Source organism: Stenella coeruleoalba (assembly GCF_951394435.1).
Source record: "Stenella coeruleoalba genome assembly, chromosome: 11".
Taxonomy (NCBI): Eukaryota; Metazoa; Chordata; class Mammalia; order Artiodactyla; family Delphinidae; genus Stenella; species Stenella coeruleoalba.
In genome coordinates, this window is record NC_137157.1 from 89,391,475 (window position 1) to 89,410,574 (window position 19,100).

The window sequence follows — 19,100 nt, forward strand, 5'->3', positions numbered from 1 at the left end:
ACTAAAGAAACTCAGAACAGGTAAACAGTTGGAAAGTAAACTTAAATCTAGTTCTATTAAAATGTCTTTGATAAGCAATTCTTTATATGATAAAAAAGTGTCACACAAAACAAATTTATACACAAGCTTTAAGTGTTTTGCTATATTTCTTGGAGAAACAGAGAAAAAAATAAGATTTGCAAGCAAATAAGATATAGTGGGCCTAATAACCATTACTTTTAAGAAAAGGAACACAGGCAGCTACTGTAAATCAAACTTACTCATCAATAATATCTTTCCACAGAATCTAGAGAATAAGCTTGGTCAGTACTAATCCAAAAATGTAGAAATGATGTCATTGAGAGAGGAAAGGGGTCAGAAGTATAATGATGCTAATAAAAATGATAATTAATGCTAACATTCCCTGAACTCTTTCGCTGAGCCAGGCACCGTTCTAAGCCTCTAGATGGTATATTAGTCAGGGGTCTCCAGACAAAATAGAACCAATCTGTTTCTCTAGAGAACCCTGAAACAGATATAGGTATAGATATAGATATATACTGATAGATACAAATACATATACAGAGGGAATTATTATATATATTATTTAATATAATAAATCTTTCTCCATGGGGTGGGGAGAGAGAGAGAGATTGATTATAGGAATTGGCTCAAGTGATTATGGAGGCTGAACAGTGTCATGCCCTGTTCTCTGCAAGTTGGAGACCTAGAAAACCTAGGGTATAATTCAGTCCAAGGCCAAAGGTCTGAGAACCGGAAGTGCTGATGTTCAAAGGCAAGAGAAGATTGATGTCTCAGCTCAAGCAGAGTGAATGTGTCCTTCCTCCACCTTTCTGTTTTACTCGGGCCCTTAAGGGATGGGATGATGCCCCCCTCACATTGATTAGGACTTTCTTCTTTACTCAGCCTACCAATTCAAAGCTAGTCTCTTCCAGAAACACCCTACAAACACATGCAAGAATGATGCTTTACCTGCTATCTGGGCATCCCTTAGCCCAGCCAAGTTGACGTCAATCTGATCATGACTGACGTCATTATCAGTCAATCTGACACCCCTTTAATCACACTGCTCCACTGCATGTTTCCCCAAATGAAAACAGAGACACACACATTAACACACATTCACATATTTATGGAAGAACGTGAGATTTCCATTGGTTTTAACCTACAAAATATAGAACCCACTGTTGCTATAAGGTTTACTGAATAAATGGGAAGAAAAAGAAAACAAACATTTAAGGGACTCTGATCTGCCGAGCACCATGATGGGTGATTTGACATATACTCTCTTGTTAAAACCCACATAGCTGTGCCGCCCGGCTTGTGGGATCTTAGTTCCCCCACCAGGGATCGAACCTACGCCATCGGCAGTGAAAGCACGGAGTCCTAACCACTGGACCGCCAGGGAATTCCCGGCATCTTTGTTTTTACCCTCTGTCAATCCTGCCTTCTGATGACAGTACCAGTGTCGGGGGGGATACAAAGGTGTTTTGGAAGCCCACGAATGAACATGTGTTTCGGTGTAGCAATTCAGAGTGGTTCGGGGTGAAGCAGAACAGAATCCCCTCAAAGAAGAATCAGAGTTTTCTTTAGAATCATTTGCTTGTATATAATAGGAACTCACTCAAGCATGGTTAAGAAAATACAAAAAGAGGCTTGGTAGAAAGCCATAGGGGTCTCCCATGGAACTCAATGTCAAGAAGGACATCCAGGTCTCTTGCAGACAAGAACTGGGGAGTAAAAATGCTGCTAGTTTGCTCTTTCCGTCTCACCAAGGGTTCCTCTCATTCCCACTGCTCTCTTCAGTGATTCTCCTTGTCAGCCTCCTGGCCTCGTCTCCTTGGTCAGGTGCCTCTGGGCCACCCCAACCCTAAGATAAGCCCAGCAGTCTTGGGAGAAAGAAAATATTGGGCCCATTCCAGCCTTTAGATGACCCACCCTTTATAGCCAATTATCTATGACCTGAGAGGTCAGAGTCATAAAGTATAAATGTGAGACTGTAATGGCTCACCTGGGGCTAAGGAGTGTATGGGGGAGAGGGGAGCTCAAGGTTCAGAAGACAAATTAACCAACACCTATTTTTCATCAATACTCGAAGAAGGTTGCTGCTACTCTACTTCCCAAGGGAATATGAGTAAGATAGTTAGTCTCGGTGTGCCTCAATTTCCTCATCTGTGAAATAGGGATAGTAAATATTTTTGTGTGAGGATTATGTGATTACATTTGCATGACATGCTTAGAACAGAATACACTTTACCTATTATTATTAACATCTGTTGTTATTGTCTGCATCGACTCCTAACACCTGTAAGTTCACTAACCTAGAAACTCAATACCATTCAGCACACTCTTTATTTTACTGGATAATTTCTCCTTTCCTATGTGAAATATCGAGTGTTACATAGATTTGGGGGTGAAAATACTGAAAGATTCCAGAATAAGAGGAATGGGAAGTTGAACTCTTTTAAAAACACAGCATTTTAAGTCACTCACTCTTCTACACTCTTTAGGCATCAATGAAAATATTGGTGGTTGATAAACAATGGAAAGCTTTTGGGTTCCAAGGAGGAACATATAGAAAAACGAGTCTTGGGCAGTGGTCCTTAGGGCAGTTGGAACTACTGTAATGGAACTGGCCAGTCAGTTAGTTCCAGCAACCAATTTCACTGGCTTTTTCCATTTAATTGACTGGTAGCTTGACCACTGTTCAGAAACGCTCTGGAATGCAGGCATTATTGAACAAAGCAAAACAGAGTGACCCATTAAAATAGATCGCAATGAAAGGAACAGGGCTCTGCGGAGAGGTGGCTCTAAATAAGCTGCCCCATTTTGAATAGCAGAGGCTTTCCTTTCAAATCTTCCTTATTCAGAGTTATTTTGTGATTTCTGGTACAGATATAATTTTGGCACTCTTCTCTGTCCCCCGAAACAATCTCCCCTCCATTTCTGTGTAACGCAGTTGACAATTATTCTAATTCTAGTCAGTCCCTTAGTTCTTATTCTTTCTCTGAAACCCGACATTATACTCTGTTTTAAGAATTTAGATAACTTCCTGGTTTGTCCTATAAAAGGGAAAACTGCTTCTTTTTTTTTTTCTTTTACTAGATTGGTGTCTCTACACCCCACCTCCCTGTATTAACTTATCATTCACTTTGTACTGCCTTCTCACTGTCAAAAAAAAAAAAGCAACTCCTTTTTTTTTTTTTAGTCTTTTCCCTCTGTACTGTCACTCCAGATTCACAGTTGCTAAGTGTTCCAGGAGCCCACCAGAGGGACTTTCTAGTGGTGTGATCTGCAAACTTTGAAATAACACCCACCAGCAGAAGCGCCATATGCTATGGAGTTACACAGTAAACTGACAGGAACATCTCATTTGTCATTTGAAATTCAGAAAATGTCAGCAATTTTCATACCCCGCAATTGCCTAAATGCCTCTCTGGTTAGCAAGGAGTAACGTTTGCTATAAATGCACGTGAAAACGTGAAATTTTATATTGTGCTTCTAGAGGAATAATAATAGCAAAGCCAGGATTAAGACTTACACAGCTCGATGAGCATATGGACAGACATATCGAATTTCCACACTCACTTTATATCTCATGTGTGCATCTGTAGGTGAATGGTTTTGTACGTAAGGTTTATGACATTTGGACTATTCACATTCTATAACATCGGTGATTCAAATGTGCCTTTTTATGACAAAATGTAATACCAAAGAATATTTTTTAATCCATTAAAGGCAAATTTAACGTAAAACACAAGCTGTCCCCTTTGTAATTAAGCTGAATTTGCATCCAGCTGCACTTAGCCAACAACAGACACAAGAGAGAAAACTACTTGGCAATTCTTCCTAATTAAAGGATATTAATTACTGCTAAATACCATACACTTTCTATGTCATAAAAGTTCATCTAAATCAATGTTATTATGGTACTAAAGAAATTAATAATGATTTCAAGTCTGGTAAGTGTGGTCAAACTGCCCATTAGTTCATACTTTTAAATGACTTCACAATGAAATATCTGAATTGGTTTTATATAAAGACCAGAACATCCACGGCCTCACACATTTAGCACATCTTTTATGTATTAATTATAGTACCTGGTGCTGTCTCTTCTTCATACCTGATATTGATGATGCAATAGAAGCAGAAGCAGAGACTGTGAAGAGGAAGAATGAAACATAGTAAGACTAGGTGTTTCCTTCACTCTGAATTTGCCTTAGGCCAGCCTCACCTCTCTGGAGTAGAGGATGTTAGACGGCGTTCTCCACCATCTCCATGACCAATAGATCATGACCAGTAGGAACAGGGAAACTCACATTTACCGAGTCTCACAAGTTTTCTCATTTGATAAAACTGTCCTTCGGGGTAAGCATAAATATCCCTTTTTGCATATGAGGGTTTTAGTGCTCAGAAGTGGAAGTTGCCAAGTTTATACAATTATTAGCTGGCAGTGTTAAAGTCCAGGCTCTCTGACCTCAATTCACAGGTTCTTTCCACTAAATCATGCTCCCTGTTATGTAAAGGAAATCGGAAAACATCATTTTGTTTTATGAGCCAATACTCTTCCTTCCTTTATCATCTGGTCACAAGTCCTGCTGTTTATTTGAATTTTGGCTCAAAAGGTGTCTCGTTAGGAAAGAACTCCAGACTTGTCTCTGCTCTGATGGAGTGACCTGGGAACGTCACTTCGTGCGTTTCAGCCTCAATGTCCTCACCCACAGAAAGACTAATGACCCTAAGTCTCTCCTAAGATTGTGGTGATGATCAAAGGTATCGAGAAAGAAGGTGTTTAGAAAAATATAAAGTGCAGTAAAGGTCAGGTACTTCGGTCAAGTGCTACACAGGAGAATGAATAGAGAGGGAGAGCAATTTGGACACTTTATAATACATAATTGATAATCCACTCTTTATAATCCACTAATGGTTATGGGCAGGCAATTGCTTAGCTGAGTTACTACAGTACTGAACTCTTGGGAATGTGAACTCAGGAATCAGACAGCCCAGAGTTCAAATCCAGGCTCCTCCAATTTCTGTTGGTTTGAGCTTAAGTATGTTACTTAACTTCTCAAACCATCACTATCTCATCTGAAAAACAAAAAAATAAAGTACTGCCTTGTAACCATGCCCGACTTCTTGGATACGTAACCTGAGTAGTTAGTTACACAGGACCCTGTGCTCAGCAGGGGCCCGCACTTGGTTTAATGCTCTGATGTCACTAACTTGAAATTATTAATAATTTTCTGTTTTGGCTTGTGTTTTGTAAGTGCAGTCCAAGGTGACAATGGAGCGTGCCCGTGGGCAGAGGAGACACGCACAATGTGTGTGCTATTCAATGTGTGTGAATGCCCTGCTCCCCCACTGGTGTAGCACAGTCAGGATCCCAGTGAGCACAGAATTCCAGTGGACCCACCACGCATGAGAGTTCAGTGAGATTCAAAGCAAGTACACGGTGAGCATATTATGTCTATGACTGACTAAAAGTGGCAGTACTGACAGCCTGAGAGGGTATTCTTACTCTTCAAACCAGAACTTGTTTGAAATAGAAAGAAAGAATGTGTACTCTGGAGTCAGACTGCCTATGTCTAGGTAAAAATCCATGCTCTTCCTCTTTGTAGCTGTGTGACCTTGGTCCAGTCACTTAACTGTTCTGAGCCTTGGAAAATAACAGGCAGACATCACACGGTTGTTGTAGAGAATCAGTGAGTCACGTGTAGAATAAAGCCTATAGAACACGTAAATGCTCATTACATTTTTGCAACTATTAATTTCATTGTTGTTTTTGTTGTTGGAATACAGAGAAGAAATTAATCATGGAGAAATCAAGAAAGGCTTTACAAGCTCTAATTTGAAAAGATATGTGCACCCCAACGTTCATTGCAGCACTATCTACAACAGCCAAGACATGGAAGCAATCTAAGTGTCCATCGACAGATGAATGGATAAAGAAGATGTGGTATATATATACAATGGAATATCACTCAACCATAAAAAAAGAATAAAATAATGTAATTTGCAGCAACATGAATGGACCTAGAGATTATCATACTAAGTGAAGTAAGTCACACAGAGAAAGACAAATATCATATGATATCACCTGTATGTGGAATCTACAAAACAGTACAACTGAACTTATTTACAAAACGGAAACTGACTCATGGACATGGAAAACAAACTAATAGTTACCAAAGGGGAAAGAGTGGGGGGAGGGATAAATTGGGAGTATGGGATAAACAGATGCACACTACTTTATATAAAATAGATAAGCAACAAGGATTTACTGTATAGCACAGGGAACTATATTCAATATCTTGTAATAAACAATAATGGAAAAGAATTGAAAAAAGAAATATATACATATATATGCATAACTGAATCACTTTGCTGTACACCTGAAACTAACACAATATTATAAATCGACTACACTTAAATTAAAAAAAAGGCTTTATAGAGGAGATAACATTTGAGCTGTCCCTTGTGAACTTCACGTTCATAAAGTTAGTAGAAATGAAAAGGCAGCTACATAGATGGCTTGAAAGGAAGGGCCTGCACCATTCACTCACTGTCGTGGGCCAGCCACATTCATCAGAGCCCTCTCGAAACTTTCAAATAACTTCTGTGAAACTGTTTAGGCTAGCACGCTCTTCTCTTTACATGTTGATTTATGCTCTCAGGAGGACCCTTGTAAGAAAAAATAAAACTCTTTAAAAACACATAGCTGTCAGAAACAATCCGAGAGTCCCTCACGGGAAGCGCATAAGAGAACCTCTTAGCAGAGTACAGTTGCGTCTTAATGCGCAGGCGCACACAGGACTCAATCAGCCCTTTCCTGCAGCTCTGGTCTGTTCATTTTATATACTTGCCCAGTGTGACAAGAAATCCAGGGAAGGGCTAAGGAGTGTTGTCAGCATAACGATGGGAGGAAAGTGATGGACTAGGCTACTAAAAGGACTCACAAACGTCCCTGAGGTCATAAATCCTTCTCGCGGCTTTTAAAACCTGTTTCCTTTGTAGGATTGCGATGATGCAGCTTTGACAGCGTGCCCTTTCCATCCTCTCCCCTGCATGTCAGGAACCCCGAGCTCAGCGTGTAGAGAGAAAACAGAATGCAATACAACTTCCTGCCTTCACTGTTCTCTCCCTCCTTGTGGGTCTGTGGCAGCCTTGCTGATGAAGACAAGGCCCCTGCTGCCCGGGCGCCCCGACCCTCTCCTGCCTAGGCTGCCCTGCCCTGCCCTGCCCTCCCATAAATTCTCAGAGTTGCCCCTTTCCCACACATGCTCGGAGAACCATCTGATTTTCTGAGGCATTAGCCGAAACCCTGGCACTAGGATCTTAGTGTTTTTATTAATTAGGTGGTTTTCTTTTGGTTTTATGTCAGCTTCTTCAGGGGAAGCTGGCGTGAGAAATATTGCAAACCACGCACTGGATTTTGACTTACCCCAACATAGGATCCAGGATCCCACAAAGAGGTCCTCTTTGCGCGTGAGCAGTGACCACAGTGTTGAAAACAAGTCAGGAAGAGGATGTGACTGGTGGCTGACCTATGAGCTGGAGGGACTCAGGCAATCAGAGGCTTCTCAGCCTCCTGTCCTGGGAATGCATTCGGTACATTCTGCCCCCCGTTCCTATAGCTGGGGCCATTTCAAGACACAACCTTGAGAGACTGAAGTGGTGTTGAGACCACCTGGACAGTACATGTGACTGAACCCCACTAAGGCCTCTATGTAAACTCCTAAGATTCTGGCTGGTGAGGGCAGAGATCTACTCATCTTGCAGCTGCCCGAAACAAGCCTGGTTGTAAGTGCCCTTGCTTGTGAAAGCTGCCACCTACCAGTCTGGAGGGGGTCTGCCTCTTTCTTTGTTCTCTCCTTACCCTCCATGTCCAGGTTCAGATTTCCTCCCAGGAGACTCCTAAGACTGTGAACCAACACACAGACATAGTCAGTTTCCTCATTTCTATATTTGGGATAATTTGTTTTCCTGCACTTGGAAAATATAACTTGTGTTCCTATCAATTCAGGCAAAATGCAATGAGGAATATAAGTTGATAAATGCCACTATAAAAATGTACTATCCTCTATGACAAAGCGAGAGAGGCATGGACATATATACACTACCAAACGTAAGGTAGCTAGCTAGTGGGAAGCAGCCGCATAGCACAGGGAGATCAGCTCGGTGCTTTGTGACCGCCTGGAGGGGTGGGATGGGGGGGTGGGAGGGAGGGAGACGCAAGAGGGAAGACATATGGGAACATATGTATGTGTATAACTGATTCACTTTGTTATAAAGCAGAAACTAACACACCATTGTCAAGCAATTATACCCCAATAAAGATGTTAAAAAAAAAAGTACTATCCTAAAGAAAACATTAATGTATTTTTATTGTCGGCGTTTTTATTTACTGTTACGTAACTTTTCCTTCTACAGTGTAAATATTTCAAAGTTGCTGGAGATAGGAACAGAAGAGCCCTCCACGCAATAAAGATATTTAAAACAAAACCAATAGAAATTTAGTCTTCTGAAATAAACCTAAATGAGTTTTCCCTTCAACCAACTGTGGCAAGCCGTGTGTTTATTCCAACTCTACGTCGGTACCCAAAATATGTGTGAGTGCGTGGTTCGCTATGTCACATTTTCCTCCATCAAGAGACGAGGCCCAGCGTGGGTCCCAGGAAGATGTGGAGCAGAGCCTGAGCTGACCCAACTTTAGTGGGAGCAACAGATGAGCCCACGCTGCCATGCAGGCAGCATCCCCTAGGCTATGGGGAGGGATTCAATGCGGCCCTCAGAGCCACGGGACAACTCTAGTCTCTCCACTTTACAGCCACTTTTCAACCTTTATTTTCCTTATGCAGCTTGAGCTGACATGTCATTCCCTACATGTCTGTCGTTGGTACCAAAGGACCGTAGGCCCTTTTAACAAATTAATTTTGCCCTTAGATGATGAGGGTCACTGCCACCGAGTCTTTAGCCACCGTTCCGGGGATGATGGATGCATTGGGTGTGTAGTCATGTGTCCTGGAGGTGGGCGGGAGAATTGTTCCTGGAGCCAGGCTAGACAAAGAGGGTTTCCACCTAGAGCTGCCCATAACGCCTTAGGCACAAGACAGGTCAAGAGCGTGGTCAGGGAAAGGAGTGAAGGTTACAGCTGAGATTGTGGGCTCGCTGTCGTGTCTAAATTACAAAATGAGATGCAAACGTGAGATTAAGTAATAAATTCAAAAACTAGGAGGATCAGAACTGGGTGGGGATGTGGAGTTAGAAGAGACCAGAATAAGGAGTCTGAGACTTAAAAGCAGTCAAATGGCAAGGAAGTATTTGAGGCATACTTTCTTAAGGAGACACAGGATCCTGAAGACATTCAAAGGAACGCTCCGGAGGCTTTGAAGTCAATTCCGAAATAGCAATTCCAACAATGTTTTTATCAGTGACAAAGTGACATTGAAATAAGTGTATAAATATCCCGAGATGCCTACTTTGAGGGAAAAAAGCACCATATTTGGGTGTGTGAATTCTGGCATATTTGTTAAACATCAGACATATCCCTTCAGAGTGACTCTTTAAATATGCAGTATTTTCAGATGCAGGAAAAACCAACCTGGAACACTGGTGTGTTTTCTTTTTTTATTGCTAGACGGCCTATCCTTTTCTTTGTTGTTTTTCTCAAAACACAGAGTCTTCGTATTTGAAAATATTTATGTGTATGCAAGAGGGTAAGAGATTTCTGTGTATCGTTCCTTGGAAGTTTTGTTCCCTGCATTATTGCATTCTCACAGATCTTTTTCCATGGGGCAGAATGACTCTGTTTTTCTTTACAAATCCATGGGGGCTCTACACGGCACGCCTCATGATAACTTTCTAGTTCTGAAAAGATTTAGGGGGAAACGATATTAACTTTACATGAGCAGATGAAGCGATGTGACTTTATTTGAAACCTTTATCAGTCTGACCCCCTGAGGAGAGGTACCTTGGTTTGCTAGGCTGTGGGACGTCTAAGGACATATCTGATGACTGTGATTCAAGTTACAGCCTGCGTTTCTCCAGTTCGCTTTGAGATTTGGGCTAAGTCACTTCGCCTTCTGGAAATTTTGGTTTCTTCTCCCAGTGCTTCCCATCCATTTCACAAAGATTTTGTGAATATCAACATCAAAAGACTTTGAATTCTCCTAAAGAAAGGAAGGCCTCCAAGTATGGAGCAACGAGTAATCTGAAAAGCACCATTTCATGATTATCATATAAATAATCAGGGGGATTTTACCAAGAGAAGCGTCACTTTGTACTAAATCTAGCTAAATAATGAAAAAAAATGCATGGAAGAGACAGAAACTTACATATGTCCTCAAGGTGTATATACAATAACACTTTGGGGTGGGAATAAAAGTGAATCGATAAGCAAACTGCTTGTAGGAGGTATTTTACACAGCTGATGTGTTTGACTTTACATTATCGTCATCCTCGTTTGAGGACATCAAATTAGTGCAGAAGACAAAAATCTGAAAAATACTTAACATCATTAGTCACCAGAGAAACGTAAATTAAACCACCACGAGATAACAGAGATAACGACACATCCAGTAGAATGGATAAAAGCAAAAAGATAACATCACCAAAGTTGGTAAAGACGTGAAGCAATCAGAACACAAAGAAGCTGCTGGTGGGTGTTAAGTGGTGTTAAGTGATGTGACTCCTTTGGAAATGGGTGCAGCACTTTCTTATAAAGTTAAACACAATCTACACAACGACCCCACAATTCCATTTCTTAGGTATTTACCTAATAAAAATGAAAACATATATCCACAACAGGACCTAACACAAGGATGTTCATAGCAAATTGACTCATAATAGTCCTAAACTGGGAATAACCCAAACGTCTCTGCACAGGTGAATAAACTGTGGTATGGTTATACAACTGAATACTACTCAGCAGATAAAGAGGAGAAAACTTCTGATACAGCAACAATATGGATACGCCTCATAGATATTATCTTGCGTGAAAGAAACCAGATAATGGAATGCGTCAGCTTGGCAATAACTATTCTGCTATTACATCCACAAACATTCTGTCCCATTTCCAGTCATAAAACATATTTATTGTCACACACACACACATACAGATTGTAGCATGTAACAATGTAGAATTATTACATTAAGATTAAATCCATAAAAATAATTTTCAAACTTTTGAGTGCTTTCTCTATGCCAGGCACTATGGTAGTTGTTTAATATGCATTGTATCATTTAATGGGTAAGGTACTATTATCACCATTTTACAGACAAGGAAACTGCGGCTTAGAGAGGGCAATGAAGTCACACAATAAAAATGAAGAGCTGGGACTCAAAATCACGCCAATCTCAGTCCAAAACCTGTAGAAAAACCAGTGCCATCAGCTGGCCCTCCACTGTTTAGTACTAGCCTTGTATTTACAGAGATACAGAACCTAGTCTATCAGCCCTTATTAACCATGGTGATTTATCACGTTGTGAGAGAGAGAAAATGAGTCATGAAATGTAGACTGACTACTGATAAATTTGTACATTTATCAGGATGTACTAGTCACAAAGAAAGGGAAAGTCCCACCCAATCTGGAAACAAAGAACACAGGTCACTGGCAAGAAAAGGTTCTGAAAGTGATGGCATAAGAGAATTGACTGTGGGAGTCGAATACAGGAACTGGATTCCACCCATGGGCTGCCAGTTTCTATGTTGCATCCACCTACCTTAGTTCCTCGCCTTCTGCCTCCGCTGAGGTCACAGCTACATCAAATCATCTTCATTCTCACACCACACAGCTGAGTCAAACCATCTTTGTTCCCACATGGCATTCAAAGACTCAGACTTCAGTTCCTCTAGGAATTAAGGCAAGGTACAAGAAGCATTTAAATAAACCTCCATTCTTCCCACAACATACATACAAATGCATACATACATGCATATATACATATATATGTACGTACACACATATGGACATAAGTACATAAATCCATGTATACTTAGAGGGGCTTCATATTAGACATTCTTCCATGTACTCTGATGCTGACCAATGGAACTTCCCAAGTCCCTTGGCTGACCCCCATATCCTAGGATCTGGTGGCCCAGGGGCAACCACTGGCGTCCACCGTACAGCCTTGGGAGAAGCTCCCCTTGCCCTATGTATCAGGTCTCAGGAATGGGTTGCCACTTTGATTCCCCCCGCTTCCTTCTGCTCTTCCTGGCCCCCCTTCTTTGGTGACTAAAGCCTTATCTCTTAGCCTCAAGTAGTGGTTCAAGCCTTGCTATACATGGGGAACCCCTAATTAGCCATGTTTTTCTGCCCACCTGGCCATAAAACCCCACAAACTAGGTTCCCTTCTATGGGTCTCTATGCATGGAATGTACTCTTTTTTTGAGAGCAGTGGTGTTCTGGTAATGTTTTAAAATGGATTCTCCTAGGAAAACACCCTGATTTATAGTGTTTATCAACTCCTGTGGTATAAATACTTCCACCACACCATGAACAAATTCAAGCCACCAACATGGTCTCAGTTATCACAAAGTTGGGAAGAAATAAACAGCAGTACTTAATATACAGTATTTCTACTGTTCAGATACAACAGAATAAAGAACCTCAGGAGTATCAGTGATAGTAAAATGCTGTAAATAAACTGGGAAGGAATAAGTATTGAGGGTTTATTAACTTTATTTACAATATAATTTATTGGTTTTGCTAAGGTCATATAATTTAATTTTCTTACAATGGCTCTGCTTAACAACCGGCTTTCAAAAAACTCCTGAAATTTAAACAACTGACTCTCACAAGGAAATGCTAACTGGCTCCAGCACACCACTGCTTGAGGACACGGGTCCCCTTGTTACTCGTTACTGTTAAGTCCTACATTAGGGCACATGTAAGCATTTGGTAAACCTGTTACAATCAAAGAATTAAAGGAATACACTTCTAACACACTAAAAGGAGGCTTCTGTTTGATATGCTCTTTGGAAGTTGTATTAATAAACATTTCACATAAATAAATATTACAACTGAACATTTATTCACTCCATAAATATTCAGTGAGTAGCTACCACGTGCCTTACACTGTTCCAGAAGCTGGGATGGCAAGAGTGAACAGGACAGGGAGTGGCCAAGATGGCAGAGCAGAAAGAACCTGAGCTCACCTTCTCCCACGGGCACATCAAAATTACAACTATTGGGCTTCCCCGGTGGCGCAGTGGTTGAGAGTCCGCCTGCCGATGCAGGGGACGCGGGTTCGTGCCCCGGTCCGGGAAGATCCCACATGCCGCGGAGCGGCTGGGCCCGTGAGCCATGGCCGCTGAACCTGCGCATCCGGAGCCTGTGCTCTGCAGCGGGAGAGGCCACAGCAGTGAGAGGCCCGCATACCGCAAAAACAAAACAACAACAACAACAACAACAAAATTACAACTATTTACAGAGGAACTACTGATGAGAAAAACCAGAAGACTAGCAGAAAAGATCTTCTACAACTAAAGACATAAAGAAGGAACCACACGGGGCTTCCCTGGTGGCGGAGTGTTTGAGAGTCCACCCGCCAATGCAGGGGACACGGGTCGTGCCCCGGTCCGGGAAGATCCCACATGCCGCGGAGCGGCTGGGCCCGTGAGCCATGGCCCCTGAGCCTGCGCGTCCGGAGCCTGTGCTCCGCAACAACAGGAGAGGCCACAACAGTGAGAGGCCCGTGTACCGCAAAAAAAAAAAAAAAAAAAAGGAACCATAACTAGACAGGTAGGAGGGGCAGAGCTGCAGTATAATCAAGACCCATACTCCCAGGTAGGCAACCTACACATGAGAGGATAATTACAATTGCAAAGGTTCACCCCAAGGAGTGAGGGGTCTGAGCTCCACGTCGGCTCCCCAGCCTACATGTCCTACACTGGGAAGACAAGCTGCCACAACATTTGGCTTTGAAGGCCAGCGGGGCTTTCTTTTGCGAGAACACGAGGGTTGTGGGAAATAGAGACTCCATTCTTAAAGGGTGCACACAAAATCTCACACGCTCTGGGACTCAGGGCAGAAGCAGGAATTTGAAAGGATTATGGGTCAGATCCACCTGCTGACCTTGGAGAGCCTCCTGGAGAGGCAGGAGGTGACTGCAGCTCTCCCTGGGAAGACAGACACTGGCAATAGCATTTTGGGAGCTCATGCTACCACGGGGACACTGGCAAGCACCACTGTGGAATCCCTCCTCCGGTTTCTGAGCACTGGAACCTGGCCCTGTCCACCAGCCTATTGGCACTAGTACTGGGATGACTCAGGCCAAGCAACTAGCTGGGTGGAGACACAGCCCCACCTACCAGCAGGTCTGCTGCCGTAAGGCCCTCTGAGCCCACAGTCACCCTGGGACCCGGCCCTGTCCACCAGAAGGCCCAGAACCCAGACCTGTACTTCAGTGGGCCAGCACTAGCCACAGGACCAGCCTCTCCCACGAATGGGGATGCACCAGCCTCAAGTCATTCCCGGCCCAAGCCCCATCCACGAGGGGGTCAAAACACCAACTCCAGGACCCCCATGGCCCTGAAGTCAGAGACCCCAGGACGTACCAGTGAGCCAGCACAAGCCCAAGAATCTGGCCTCACCCATCAGTGGGTGGGCACCAGCTCCAGGACCACCACAGCCCTGCAGCCTGCCACAGCGGGACCCAGAACACACGCCAGCAGGCCGGCACCAGCTACAGGACAGCACGACCCCTCAGCCGGTCACACTGGGATCCGGCCGCACTCTCCAGCAGGCTGATACCAGCTTTGGGACGCGCCGGATCCCACAGCCAGTAGCCTCATGACCCAACCCTGTCCACCCGTGTCGGACAGGCTGGCAGCCTCTGCACAAGGCAGCGCCTGGCAGCCAACCGAACCGGGGGGCCTGCTACACCTACCAGGCTGCCCACAGTAGTCAGGCTGTCATACAGAAGGACCCACACAACCCAAATAACGGGCACCCCTAGAGCATACAGCTCTGGTGACCAGAGGGGACTGTGCTGCTGGGACATAAAGGACATCTCCTCCAAAAGGCTGCTTCTCCAAGGTCAGTAAATGTAACCAAGCTACCAGGTACACAGAAATAAAAACAGCAATGAAGAATACAATAACTGAAATGAAAAATACACAAGAAGGAATTAACAGTAGATGAGATGATACAGAGGAACAGGTCAATGAGCTGTGCAAATCACTGAACAGAAAAAAAGAAAAAAAGAATAAAAAGAAATGAGGAGAGTTTGAGACCTCTGAGACAACATCCACCATACTAACATTTGCATTAAAGGAGTCCCAGAAGGAGAAGAGAGAGAGAAAGGGGGCAGAGAACATATTCGAAGGCATAATCGCTGAAAACTTCCCAAACCTAGGAAAGGAAACAGACATCCAGGTCCAGAAAGCACAGAGAGTCCTAAACAGGATCAACCCAAAGAGAAACAAACCAAGACACGGTGTCATTAAAGTGGCAGAAATGAAGGATAAAGAGAGAATATCAAAAGCAGCAAGGGAAAAGAAACAAGTTACATACAAGGGAATTCCCATAAGGCTATCTGCTGACTTCTCAACAGAACATCCTCAGGCCAGAAGGGAGTGTCATGATATATTTAAAGTGATGAAAGGGAAAGACCTAGAAAACCCTGCAAGGTTTTCATTCAGATTTGATAGAGAGATCAAAAGTTTTATAGACAAGGAAAAGCTAAAAGAGTTCAGCATCACCAAACCAGCTTTACAAGAAATGTTAAAGGGACTTGTCTAAGCAGCAAAAAAAAGGCCACACCTATAAACATGAAAATTATGAAAGGAGAAATCGCATTGGTGAAGGCAAATATATTCTAGTAAAGGTAATAAATCAGCCATGTATAAAGCTAATAGGAGGGTTAAAAGAGTAAAAAAATCATCTGTATCCAGAATGAGTAGCTGAGAGATACACAGAAAAGAAAGATTTAAAATATGACGTCAAAACAGTAAAGTTGGTGGGGAAGGACTAAAAATGCAGGGTTATTAAAATCGTTTGAACTTAAGAAATCAGTAACTTAAAATAATCAGATAGATAGATAGATACGTACATTGTGGGGAATATAGTCACGACTATGTCATATCTTTGTATGATGACATATGGTAACTAGACTTACTGTGGTGATCATTTTGAAATGTATAGAAATATCGCATCACTACGTTGTGTAACAGGAACTGACACAGTGTTGTAGGTCAATTATTCTTCAAAAACAAACAAACTCACAGAAAAAGAGATCATATTTGTGGTTACCAAAGGTGGGTGGCAGGATGAGGGGGAACTGAATGAAGGAGGTCAAAAGGTACAAACTTCCAGCTATAAGATAAATAACTGCTAGGGATGTAACGTACATAATAAATATAATTAACACTGTTGTATGTTATATATGAAAGTTGTCAAGATAGAAAATCCTGAGCTCCCATCACAAGAAAAAAATTTTTTCCCTATTTCTTTAATTTTGTATCTATATGAGATTACGGATGTTCACTAAATTTACTGTGGTAATCATTTCATGATGTAGGTAAGTCAAATCATTAGGCTGCACACCTCACACTTAGTGCTGTATGTCAATTATATCTCAATAAAACTGGAAGAAAAAATAAAGAGTGAACCAGACAGATAGGTACCTGCTCTCAAGAAGCTTAATTCCAGTGGAACAGCAATAAATATTTCAGCAAGTTTCCCTTTTCCTTTTCTACTGTAATCCCCCTCCCTCCCCTCCTAACCAGAGAAGCTCTAGTGAGCTCAGGGGGCAGCTCTCTGCCATTTCATTGCAGTCTTTGTTAGTTTCCTTCTTTCTCCCTCCCAAGACATCCATCCCACCCTATCTGACTCCAGTCTGGATAACTTATGACCTCTTACCTCTTCACTGCGTTTTTATTTTTCTCTTTCCAAACTTTTCAAGATATGTTTCTTTTATTGCCAAAACTCTCTTTAGGAAAGGAAACTAACAATTATTGAACATATTCTGTATACCAGGCACTTCTGTATCTTATTTCATTTAATTCTCATCACAGGTCAGATGATGTAAGTATTATTACCCCCATTCTTAGATGAGAAAACTCAACTTCTTTTTAATCTTTAAAGGTAGGGGACTTCCATGGTGGCCCAGTGGTTAAGATTCCATGCTCCCAATGCCAGGGGCCCAAGTTCGATCCCTGGTCAGGGAACTAGATCCCACATGCCGCAACGAAAAAGATCCCGTATGCTGCAACTAAAAGATCCTGCATACTGCAACTAACACCTGACGCAGCCAAATATTTTTTTTTAACCTTTAAAGGTAGGATTTAAGGCCAGATCTGACTGACTGCCAAGTTCACATTCTTTTCTTTACACAAACTTCCTCTTAGCTCTCCTATAATAACTCTACTAGATTATATATGTGTTTAGGTGTTCCTGCCATCTTATATTAGCTTATCCTTTAGATTATAAGCTTTAAAAGTATAAAAGAGTATTGTTCCTGTATGACCTAGAATAATGGGAGTTTAATAAATCTGGTTAACAGATTTTATTATGATCTGTTTTATTTATTGCTTTGCTTATAAAAGTACTACATGACCAACATTAAAAGATGAAAACCTAATACAATCACAAAGAAGAAAATAAATCATACAGGATCCCACTGCCCCAGGATATCCAATTATGGCTATTTTGTCATTTCCATGTTTTTTTCATTACGTATAAACTTTGGAAGTATAATTGGCATCATACTGTACATATCCTTTCATATTGTTTTTTAATTGGATTTTTTATACTTGGCATCATTTCCCCATGCCATTTAATATTCTCCTACAATGATGATATTCTGCTATAGTTATCTAATCATTTTCCTATTATTGTTCCTTAAGATTTTTATTATAAATAGTGCTTGATGAACATTTTTATAGATATTTGTGTATATCCTATTTTCCTAAAAATAAACTCCTGTATATGAAATTGCAACTCTTTGTGACTTTGTGTGTTATCACATTGGCTTCCTATGAAATTGTGCCAACTCACCCTTCTACGAGCAGTAGATGGAGTGCCCAATTACCTACATGCTTGGCAGTGTTTGGTATTATTATGTTCATTGTTAATCATTAACAGGCTGATTAATAGAAAGCGATATGTCTTCTGTTTGCTGTTTCTTGGCTGAGTGAGTTTGAACAACTTTTCATAAATTTAGCCACCCATGATTTGCAAAATACCTATTTATGCCTTTTGCCTACTTTTCTGCTAGGATGTATTGTTTATTGCTTGGTAAGCTTTTTATATATCAAAGCTTTGATTCTTTTTTCCTTCTTGTGTTGTAAATGTTTTTGCTAGTTTCGTTTACTTAAAAGAACTTTATTTTTAAATAGTTATAGATACTCAAGAAGTTGTAAAATATAGTACAGAGTTCCTGTGAACCCTTCATCAAGTTTCCTGCATTGATAACATCTTACTTTATCTGTAGTACATTACCAAAACCAAGAAATTAACACTGCAACAAAACAGTTAAAGAGACTTAACATTGGTACAAAACAGTTAAACAGACTATAGACTTATATGGATTTCTTCATTTGTTTTACAGTCTATTAATGGAAATTTGAATCATAAATTTTAATGCATTCATTCTTTTTTTTTCCTTTTTTTGCGGTATGCGGGCCTCTCACTGTTGTGGCCTCTCCGGTTGCGGAGCACAGGCTCCAGACGCGCAGGCTCAGCGGCCATGGCTCATGGGCCCAGCTGCTCTGCGGCATGTGGGATCTTCCCGGACCGGGGCACGAACCCGTGTTCCCTACGTCAGCAGGCATACTCTCAACCACTGCGCCACCAGGGAAGCCTTAGAACACCTTGTTTTTAACAAGACCTGCCTTCAAGGGAAACTGGTTAACGAAAGTCTAACTTACTCAGGTATCATCAGAGCCTAACTGACCTGGGGAAGGGAAATATCCAACTCCAGCCCACCCTAGCCACCCTATGCCACCTAAGGTGGGGTGGAGGGGAATAAAACCTGAGAAACACTTGTGAAGTTCACAGTCCAGAGGCACAGGCTCACTAAAAGACTGAGACCCATCCACAGGACTACAGAACACTTCCCCTACCCACACTTCACCACACAACTAAAGGTCTGTTTAC

The 19,100-nt window shown here is 41.8% G+C and overlaps 1 protein-coding gene across 10 annotated transcripts in view; it reads right to left on the reverse strand.

The window, feature by feature from the left end:
- The window catches only part of DERA (deoxyribose-phosphate aldolase), a 358,282-nt gene that overhangs the window by 209,604 nt on the left and 129,578 nt on the right, over positions 1-19,100 (reverse strand). For 9 of the 10 annotated variants that reach the window (XR_013830501.1, XR_013830502.1, XR_013830504.1 and 6 more), the window contains one exon: positions 11,722-11,850. The exons of the other annotated variant lie outside the window; for it this stretch is intronic. The gene's annotated coding sequence lies outside the window, so the exon portion shown is untranslated. The remainder of the gene's footprint in view (positions 1-11,721; positions 11,851-19,100) is intronic. 10 annotated transcript variants of the gene reach the window in all.